The following is an 11368-nucleotide window of genomic DNA, read 5'->3' as shown; positions in this document are numbered from 1 at the left end:
GCTGCTTAAAATTCAGTGTGCTTAACAAATAGGATGTTTTAAATAAATATAACCAACATATTATATTGTCGTGTAATAGTCATGCTGTTCTCCATGCCCATGAGGTCTTGCGATTGTCCCTTTGCTCCTACCCTCTCCATGCTGGCCATTTATCTCTAGGGCAGAATTGTCAAGACTTGGCAAGCACAGAAGTGGGAAAAGGAAAGGAGGTCCTCATCCTCTTTGGAAGGGAGGAGAGAAACATGTTACAGATGGAAAAGTAAGAGTATCAAAGGTATCAAAGTGTTGGAGAAAGAGGAAAGAGAGAAGAGAGAATGAAGAAAAAGGAAAGGAGGAGGCAGCAGAGAAAATAAGATACGTCTCATGTCTTTTTGTCTCTGAAACTCTTGGTTTTCCTCTCACTCAAGCACACATTCAAATTAGCTTAAGTGAAAAAGGGAAGTTTTTTGGAAAGACACAAAAAATATGTTATAGAAAACAGACCACAGTTGGAACTGACATGAACAGCAGCAAATTGACAGGCTCCAAAGAAAATCTTCTCCCTCTGGTTTTCTGAGTTTTTTTTTTTTTTCCCCTCACTATTTTTCCCTCTCTCTCCTGCTTTATCTCTTGACCCCCAACATGTGGTTTCTCATCTCTTCTCTCCGTGTTCCTTATTCTTTTCTTATGTGTCCTGGCCCTCTGTGCAGTCCCTTGACAAGCCTAGCTCTTTGTAGCCCCTGGAAGTCTCTTCATTTCAAATAATTAGCAAGGGTTAATGTGTCCTGGTTAATATTAACTGGTTCGTGTGTCCTCAGTTGCAGACTCTCAAGTTAGAATATCTAGTTGGCTTAGCTTAGGTCAGGTGTCCACCCATAATTTCATCAATTTTATCCTAATTGCCAACGTAACTACCCTTGTTGAATGTGTGGAGAGGTACCAGGTAGCAGAAAGGGGAGTTGTGGGTTGGACAGTCAACTTAATATATTTCTAACCCCCTTGTAACTCTGTCCTGAACTCCCAGCCAGTGTTCTCAATCTCCTGTCCTTCTCACAAGTCTGCAACCTTTTATGATAGTATTTTTCACAGTATCTATCATTCAGATCACTTGCGTCAAAGTGTGTTTATAAAAAAATGCAGATATTCAGGCCTGTGTCCCTTACCTATTCCAAGTAGCTTATGTGCTAAACACATTTTTTTGGAACTAGCGTAACAAATTCACTGCTAGTACAATTCTTTCATGCTCTGAGTTTCAAATAACCTATAGACGAATTAACTTTTGGAATAAATGTATTCCAGATACAAATATAAAACACTAGTGATAAAAAATATATAAAAATTTAAAGATTAAAAAGATATTCAATTTAAATTTTCAGAAAGGAAAGAGAAGATGTTGTCATACAAAAATTAATATGCAGAATTTTCCCTTTATTTGTCATGTCATTTATTTCATGCATCCACAATTACTATGGGTCCATCAGGAAACCAGGAGATCTGCATTGGTTTGATCACATTTCTGCCTTCTCCATATCCATCTTGACAACTCTGTATTTTGAGTTTATTTTCTCTCCAACTCCAGCGCTATCTAGATACTGCTAATATTCCTGTCTCATTGCCACTATGCGTTGAATCTTATCATCAAATGCCATTTCCTGTGACAGTCATCCAGGAAGAAACTCAGGCTAATCCTCCTCACCTACCAATTGACCATTAATACACATTCTTTTTCTCTGACTAGATCCTCTCTCACTGTTTTTCTGAGCTTGTGCTTCTCAAATTTGGATACATGTATTCCTGGAGATACACAATTTTAGATTAAGGCCCATAAGATAAAAGTGCTGTTTCTTATTAGAATATTTATTTAACTGAAAATTTAATAACTGGAAAGCAACTTCAAATGTTATTTTTTTCTTCCATCAAACATGGATATGTTAAAGAGAAGGACACAAAATTTACTTAAATTTTAAGAAAAAAGATGAGCCCTCAAAAAATTTGAGCTATGTTCTCCAGTTCTCAATCTTGGGCACATTATTAACTTGATGATATATTATGAATTTAGCTGATCTTAAAATACATGCATTCAACTATTATGAAAACACTAACTTAAAAAACAAGAAAGCTTACAAAAAAATACAGATCAGGCCCATCCAGAAAGTTCTTGGGTGACCGTCCCAGGGTAACAATGGCATTTGATGATAAGATTTAATGCAGAGCTGTAATGAAATAGGGATATTAGCAGTATCTAGATAGCACTGGAGTTGGACAGAAAATAAACTCAAAATACAGAGTTGCCGGGATGGATGTAGAAAGGCAGAAATGTGATCAAACCAGTGTAGATCTCCTGGGTTCCTTATAGACCCATAGTAATTGGGGATGCACAAAGTAAATGGTATGACAAAGAAGAAAATTCTACCTATTAATGTCATCTCCCCTCTCTAACTCTAGCTGAGCCCCAAGAACCTCTGAGTTTAAAGTATCAGGTGGGAGGCAAAAGCAAACAATTTCATTTTCAAGTAAGTATATCTTTCAGTAGATCTTCAACAAAGTAAATATCCTCCGGAGCCGGTTTTATAATAGGTTCCTCTTAGGAAGACTGGCTCTAACCAGTTCTTAGGAAATGAGCTTACAGACAGGGATTGCCCAACTGATTTCAGGAGACAAGAAAGTACATAGGGCAGCAGAGGTCATGCCAATGCATGTATACCCTACGTACATTTTTATGGACAAACGAATCTGACAAACAATGCCACATACTTACTTGTTTTTAGGATTTTGATAGTACAATCCAAAGAGCTCAAGGCATTCTTTATGGGAAAAAACAAAAACAAAACAAAACAAAACCTTAAACAGTGTTGTTCATTCTTTACCTGCTGGCAGAGTGAAAATTACCTCCATGGGAGTAGAGTAGATAGCCACCCACACAGCTTAATTTGGCGGGAGCCAGAAGGTCCTGCCTTTTGGAAAATATTTTTTTCCTTTGACTTCTCAGAACATTGCCTTCCGCATATGCCTGGACTCCATTCTTACCATTAGTCACCAAGAGATTAGACACTAAGTAGAACTGTTATCTCCATAAAATCACTGTAGAAATACATACTTAAGTGATCTAGGAAAGGCATTCTTTTTTCTTTTTTTCCATTTCCACAATAAAATACATTAACTCATTTATATGGAGTAGTTGACCTGGATTCTCAACTTGGAAAACAAATAATAGAATTCCGATGACATGTGACATGGTAAATTTTTAATGAGAGGAGAAGCATAGGTTTCATGGGCTATTGCCCAGAATCAGAAGACCTAGTTGGAGCCCAGCAGAGGGCACCCTAGGAAACCAGCACAAGGAGACTAGATACATAATAGTGAAGACAAATTTATTAAACCTAACCTTTTCCTCCTCTATAATTTTTGCTAAGCCAGCCCTGATCACCACAAAGCAAATTGGACAACTTCGAGGTTAACTGGTCATGAATAGAGTGGCCAGGAGCAGCTAATTACTTCTGAATTCTGTAAAATGCTAAAATAATAACAATATCATCATTATCACCCCTATGAGCCATATATAACTTCTCAGTTGCCCCTGGTGAAGTCCTTTTCATTCCTCTGATAAAGGAGCTGGCAGGCACAGAAAGCACAAAGATAATTAGAAAGACACAGAGGGGAGTCAGGATGAATATGCAGCGTCAAGGAAAGATAGTAAAAGGCAGCTTGGTTAACATCCTCACATTGCTCCATAATATTGACTCTTGGAAAGGTCACAAAATTCTTTTTGAGACTTTTTGTTCACACACCTGTAAGGTCTTTATAGATATTGACAGATAGAGAGAAATTAGTTTTTAGAGAGCTAGAGGCTTACTTTATCCACATGTCATACAAAATGGTTCCTAAGGAAAAGCATGGAGTTGACTTTAGATTCACAAAGTTGAACCCAAAATAAGATTGAGGGCATGCTTGTACAATGCCAAGGAGTACAAAATTAAATTTGAAAAATTATCAAAACAGAATTAGTAATCCAAACCTTTCTAATCATGTAAAGGAAAACTTAATATAGCCAGTAACCATTTACCTTGCCACTCCACCGCGCTCCCACCAAAAAAATTAAAATATATTTTAAACGGGGATTTTATTTTGTGACGTAAATGAATCTAAAAGCATTAAGCTCTGATGAGAAAAGAAGACATGGGAATGAGCAAGGCCTAGAACTGTTTCCGTCGCTGTACTTATTGTACTTTTCATTGTTCATCTTCCCCTACTATTAATTGTCTGAGTGCAGAGCCAGAGTACTTGAATATCAGTGAATGTTCTGCAAATACTGATTTATGAGTAAACCCAATACATTCTCTAGGGTTGGGGCAGAATTTGGGGCGATAGCTCAATTTGAAATACTAAGAGGATTTCTAGTCAAGCCGATGGAACTTGGTGCCCAGTATGTGAACTTAGAGGCAATAGGTTTCAGTGATATCCACAAAGAAGTTCTGGAATGTGCCAATGATCAGGTGGCAGGAACCATGAAACAAATCTAGGAGGGCAGCACACAGATATATAGTGCATAGGAAAATAAGATCAGGACAATCTGTCAGCAGGTAACAGACTGAAGTCAAGGAGAGACATCTACACGAACGTGGCAGAGGCCAAGTCCTGAAATACAAGGTTATCAAGACAGGACTCTAGATGTATCTAGGAATGGAAGTTTCCAAACCTAGGGTAATGGGGCAGGTTTGGCTTTATTAACAAGGCAAGCAACAGTAGCAACTCAGCAACTGGTGTTATTGGTCTATTTTACAGATAAGGAAGCTCAGACACAGTGAGAATAAGTAACGAAAGACTATACAGCTAATTTAAGTACCAGGTCCAGGTTTAAAAGTAAAGCCTACTGAAGTCCAAAGCTAATTATCCTTCTTTTTTCTTACTTCAGCCTGCAATGCTAGCAGATTAGTTACTGAAACTAGTAGGTCACGCTGGCTTTACAACTTGATTTTGATACCTCCAGACTCCTCGGAGAACTAGGCTAGAACTCTTCAAATCAGCCCTTAAATGATTCCAGAGGTGGAAATGGAGCTGACTCTGTAGTAGTGGGTCTTGAATTTGCCTGCACACTGAAATTATCTGTAGTACTTTAAAAATACTGATACTTGGGTTCTAGCACCAGAGATAGTAATTTAATTGATCTGAGGTGTGGCCTGTGCATTAGGTTTTTAAAAAAAAACCCTTCCAGGTAATTCTAATGTGCAACTGGAAACTATGAGCTATAAGCAAAAGTCAAGAGTTCTCAGTTGTCTGTGGAGCAAGGCACTTCGGTGGCCAAACTTATATATTTCAGTGTGGTAGGAAAAATACTAGAAGACTCAAGGGCTTTTTTTTTTTTTTTTTTTTTTTTTTGGACAACTGGACTATAACCCACTCTTTGCTTTTCCAGTTTAACTGCTTAGAAAATATGCCAAAAATAAACAGGTGTACAATTAACCTTGCAAATCAAATAGTTCCACGTTCTTAAATTCCAAGTGCTAGTTGTGTGAGACCAAACACACGGTTTTAGAACTAAATCTTCCAAATTGCTCATTACTATTCTACTGCTTGGTTAAAACTCTTACATCATCCCACAATGGAATGTAACCCAAGTCAAGAAGAAAACAAAAACATTTGCATTGCGTTCATGATTAGCATTGGGATTAGAGAGAGGTTGAAGTATCTCAAAACAACTTGTACTTTTTGTAGCCTATTTGAGACCTGATTAATGTTATAGTCTAACCCTGATGCTCCCAAATGATTAGCTAATGTATAATTCGTAGATGTTTAGATTACAGATGTGTATTTGGCTTGAATTAAATCTGAATCCTGAAGTTTGTTTATTATTTAAAGCACATACTTAACAACACAGCAAATGCAACAAAGCTCCTACTCCCAACTTCCATTATCAGAATTCTTGCCCACAGCTTTCCAATGGAAAACAATGAACCACAAAACAGGTACACATTTGTCTAGGGTAACAATATATCTGTTTTTCTTAGGATGGTCCTCGTTTTCACCTGTTCTTCCAGCATAATTATTAATAGCACCCTCTGTCACTCTCAAAAATATTTCAGTTTGGGTCACAAGTTATTTAGCCACCCGACATATAGCTCACTCAATCTGCATTCTCCCCACAACTACCATAACAAAACCCAAGACAGGAAAAGATGGCCAAAGGTCAGCTTTCTCAGGGTTAAAGATATAGGCAAACCCTTGGCTAAATAAACATGAAATTTTCAGTAGAGGAGGCAAGTCAACACCACTAATACAGCACCAATGATGACGTGCAGTAAAAAGGACTGTAGTATCTACTCATATTTTTTTTCATGCTTATGTTTATATATTTTATCAGATTTTCCTACACTTTTCCTCCATTTCTCCTATAATTTATATAGTGTATTTCAGTGCTGGTTAACTTACATATTAGTACATAGTTTACAGAATATTGAGATAAGATCGTGGCACAACTCCAAGAGAATTGGACATCTTCCAGAAAGCCTGCAATTCAATTTGAATGAGACGTCAGCTCGTTCCCTTTATATGAGGAAGAACAGTTACTTTAGGTTAAGTGGGAGCATTTTTTTATGGAACTTTAAGTGTGGGGAGAAACTTGTAAGTTGATGTTGAGCTGCCAAAGGTTTGGCCGATAGTGGACATTTGTGATTCATTTTGGCTATATAGCAACCAAGCCCCTTTCTATATTTGGGGAATTCTCCACTTAGGAGTGGGAGCGTTGGTGTGGGGCAAAGAGAGTCTACTGCTACAGAAATAGAGAATGCTAGATACTCAGGAGCTTCCCTTGAAGACAGAGCACTCTCATGAGGCTTCAGTTCAGAGCTCAACTTTGACCAAGAAGTTAGTGATGCAAGAAACCAAGAATGGGAACCTGTGTGTGTGTGTGTGTGTGTGTGTGTGTGTGTGTGACTGTTGCAATGACAACAATTATTTCCTCATGAAAAACAAGGCCAAGGCTTAGTTAAGAGTTTTTTCTTTTGTTCTTAGCCTGATATTGGGCTAACTCTCCCAACGTATCTGTAAACTACTCAATATCCTTTTAATCAACTTATTTTCTGCTTAGCTCTGGTCAGAGTTGTTAGAAATTAAAAATTTCAATTAATATAGCATCTATTAAGTCCTCAATATTTGCCACTGTTTTGAATTTCTTTAAAAAATACCTTTCAAACAATTGCTTTTTAAAAAATCTATTTTTCTAAGTTAGTCATGGACTTAATATTTTAAAATATTTTAATATTAAGCAAAATGCATTTATTAAGTCTGTGTAACTTTAGCTCAGGTAAATCATAATAGTCATCAATTTAAAAATATTAAAAATAACACATATTGCCTTCATTGCTACTTTTAGGAGCTCCTGATTGAGGATCGCCAGGTTGAGATAAAGTGCATATTATGCAATAAAACCTCATTAATTCAAATGAAACAAGAGAAAGACCTGTCTATGTCATTATGAAATACCATTTCTTAAGGAAACGAAATTTTATAATTTATAACAATAACTGCATCTAAATACCAACAAAGTATTACTGGAAATGCTAGAAATTTACTAGAAGTTACTAGAAATATGCCAAGCTAGATTTATAGACTACATGATTGTATAATCAAGTTTTGTTTTATTGGAAAGGACCTGTATCATTCAGGATCTGTTTCAAAAAATAGAAACTCACTTGCCTGGCTTAAATTTAAAAGGGGAGAAGCATTGGTATATAGAATTTAAAAATCCAGTGTTAGTCTGGCTTCACAGATTGCTGGATACGGGGGCTAAAAAAAAAATGCACCAGGACTCAGTCTTCCTCTCTCTATTGCTTGACTGTGCTTTCTTCTGTGTTGATTCCATTCTCGGGCCATCCCTCCTCTATTACTAGCAAGATGGCTGCCAAAAGTTCTGGAACGACATCTTATTCTTTTGGTAATCCTGTAAATAAATAAGTAAATAAATAAATAAATAAAATAAACCACTTTTCCCCCAACGTTTTCTAATGTCTTAGGACTGACTCAGATTTCCTCAGTATGACCCATTTGCCATTCTTGGCCAAAAAGATGGAAGACATTGTATGTCTATATCAGCATCACATTCCCAGGGCTGTAACCCGAGATGACTTCAGCTCTGTCAAACCTCAAACACCATAGAAGTGGAGGAGAGACATTTCAACAAAAAACACTGAGATGCTATTACTAAAAGAAGGAGGAATAGGATGCTGGGAAGACAGAAATAACAGCCATTTCACTAGAGAAGCTTAAACGCCCAGCACCACCTAGAGCATCAAGCTCCCTTACAACACCATTGATCATCAACGAGCTTTGACTTGGACACTGATTGTATTGATATATTTTCTTTCTCACTTGACAATCTATTCTGTCATTAATGTTAAAGTTAAGTGTCCAATATAATCAACAGGTCACCAGGAGGCTGCTGGTCTTCTGACAGTATAGAAACTGAAATATTGGTAATTCAAGAACAGCGGGCGGTAATATCATTCTGAAATGTATTTAGCAGTTTTTTTCTCAGAGCCAGTTCTGATTTGGAGTGTTCATGGGAGATTTTCTTAATTACTTAGGCTAAATTCTGGTTCTTCGGTCCTCCTAATAATTTCAAGTAAAAACTAAGTAATAAGTAACTCTCCTAAAATAAATGCTTTTATGAAAGTTAGTTGTGAATCAATATACCACAAACTGAATATTCATCTAACTGCTTATTCCAAATCACCAAATAACTATCAAATAGGCATCTTAATTTTTAGATGGCCAAAACACAACTTAAGTCATAAGTATGGGACTCTGATCTTAGGTGACTGGTATCTTTATAAGAAGAGATACTGCTAACAACAAAATGTCTGAAAAAGGAATAAAGAAAATAATTTACAATGGCATCAAAAACAATAAAATAATCAGGAATAAGTTTAACAAAGAAGGTGAAAGATCTATACACTGAAAATCATCAGACTTTGATGAAAGAAATTGAAGAAAATACAAACAAATGAAAAAGATATCCTGTGTTTATGAATTGGAAGAATTAGTATTGTTAAAATCATATTATGCAAAGCCATCTATAGATTTAGTGCCATCCCTATCAAAATTCCAATGGTATATTTTATGTAAATGGAAGAAATAAAACTAAAATTTGCATAGGACTACAAAAGGCCCTGAATAGCCAAAGCAATCCTGACAAGGAACTGAAAAAGCTGGAGGCATCACACTTACTAATTTCAAACAACATTACAAAGCTATAGTAATCAAACAGTATGGTACTGACATAAAAATAGACACACAGACCAATGCAATAGAATCAAGAGCCCAAAAATAAAACCTCACATATATAGTCAACTGATATTTGACAAGGGAGCCAAGAATACTCAATGAGGAAGAGATAATCTCTTCAATAAATGCTGTTGCCAAAACCAGGTAATCACATTCAGAATAATGAAATTGGACCCCACTGGACACCACTCACGAACAGTAGGTGAAATGAGCCTTAACCTCCAGTATTGTGAGAAATTTTCTGTTGTTTAAGCCACAAAGTCTGTAGTATTTTATTATGGCAACCAAGCTAATACAGCTTCCCACTTTCATATGTAAAATAAAATCCATGATTTTCACTATTACCAAAAGGGTTCAACATTATCTTTAAAAAAATCAACCTTTTCTACATCCACTTAACACCAGGCACACTGGACTTCTTAATGTTCTTTAAGTACACTGTGCCCAGTTCATTCTCATCTCAAAGGCTGTACACTTGCTTTTCCTCTGCTTGAGTCGGCTTATCCAGTCCTCTCACGTCTCAGTCCCTCACTTCGTTTTGATCTCTCTGTAAAATCCTCTCTTCCCAAAGGTTTTCTTTGATCATCTTGTCTAAAATAGCAACTCTCACTGCCACTCATGCCTCATTATTCCATCCTCTTTTCTGCTTCGTTCTATGTGATATTTATCCCCATATAAAATTATATGTTTATCATTTTACTTGTTTTTCCAAAATATCTTCCCCCATTGGACGATAAACCCCATGAGGGTAAGAATTTAGTCTATCTTATATACCATTGTAGTCTAGAAACATTCTTGTGAAAATTCTAGCCTATGGGACATTGTTTTTTAAAAGCTGTTCCTGGTTCAAAACAAATCTGTATGTGAAACAAAGTTTTTAAAACTACATATCGAAAAGAATATTTTTAAAAATATTCTAAGAAAAATTAAAAACATTTTAAACCAAATGGCTAAAAATACAACACTACAGAGAAAACATAGTATGGTTTTGCCAGAATATACAGAAAGGGAAAACCCTCAGCTTACTTTTTATGATAGAAACACCTAAAAATTACTTTTAATGAACTATAAAAATATAGGTGTTCAAATATAGTTGCCTTGAACAATTTTTCATTCTATGTTATAGCTTTTCACTCATTGGCCTCATCCCAAGAATTTTTGTTTCTGATAATGAAGCTATCTATAGTAAAGAAGGAGGAGGTGGGGGCGGGATGAGCAGAAGGAAGAGAAAAAGTGTGTACTTCTAATGCGTTTAAACTGACAGTGCAATTAAGATTAGCAGCTGGAGACAAAAGAAAACTCCAGCTAGAGATTTCTATACTTTAGTAAATACTTCTTCCTACACTCCTAAGACTGAAAGCACAGCCACTGTGAGCTCTGCTGCAGGGCAGTTTGCTCACACACACTGCTTAGCTAAGAATGGGTGGCTTGAAGCAACCAGGAAAACGAGTTTAAATTGGTAATGTCATTTTCCTGATTTGACCCTGTGACTGGAGCATCCTGCTATGGGATTTGGGTCAGTCAATCAGCAAGTATTTACCAATGCTTGCTCTGTGTCCAGAATGCTGCTAACTCAGCAGGATAACACAGGCAAAGGCAAGAATTTAGAGGCAAGGAGAAGAAAAATACAAAATAACAAAAACTAAGATTAAAAAATCATGCTTCACTGAAAGAAGTTTTAGTACCCTAAAAGTAGGAGATAATAATATGTTCACATATATGTTCACATGTATGTTCATAGCTATAATCTGTTGATTTAAACTGAAAGTACCTATCAAACATATAGTAAATACATTGAATAAATGTATTTTTTAAAATGTTATAATAATTATTTACTAGTGAGAACTTTAAGGGCAGCATGGCTGTTTATTTTTACAATAGAAAATTCTGTATACCATCCCTCCTCCAAAAGTTCTCATTCCTCTCAAAATTAAATGGTGATTTGAAAATGTTTAAAAGCTCAAATATGAGGTACAGTAAAGCATTATCAGATGATGCCTAGAATTGTGGTGATTCCTAAATATGCTCTTAAGGACGAAAAGAAAACAGTGTCAAGGCCTACATTAAAGAAGAATCAATCACCCGACAGTGCGATGTGTAGACTTAGAGG

The sequence above is a fragment of the Rousettus aegyptiacus genome, unplaced genomic scaffold (genome assembly GCF_014176215.1).
Source record: "Rousettus aegyptiacus isolate mRouAeg1 unplaced genomic scaffold, mRouAeg1.p scaffold_m13_p_8, whole genome shotgun sequence".
In the NCBI taxonomy this organism is placed as follows: Eukaryota; Metazoa; Chordata; class Mammalia; order Chiroptera; family Pteropodidae; genus Rousettus; species Rousettus aegyptiacus.
This window is presented reverse-complemented; position numbering follows the sequence as displayed.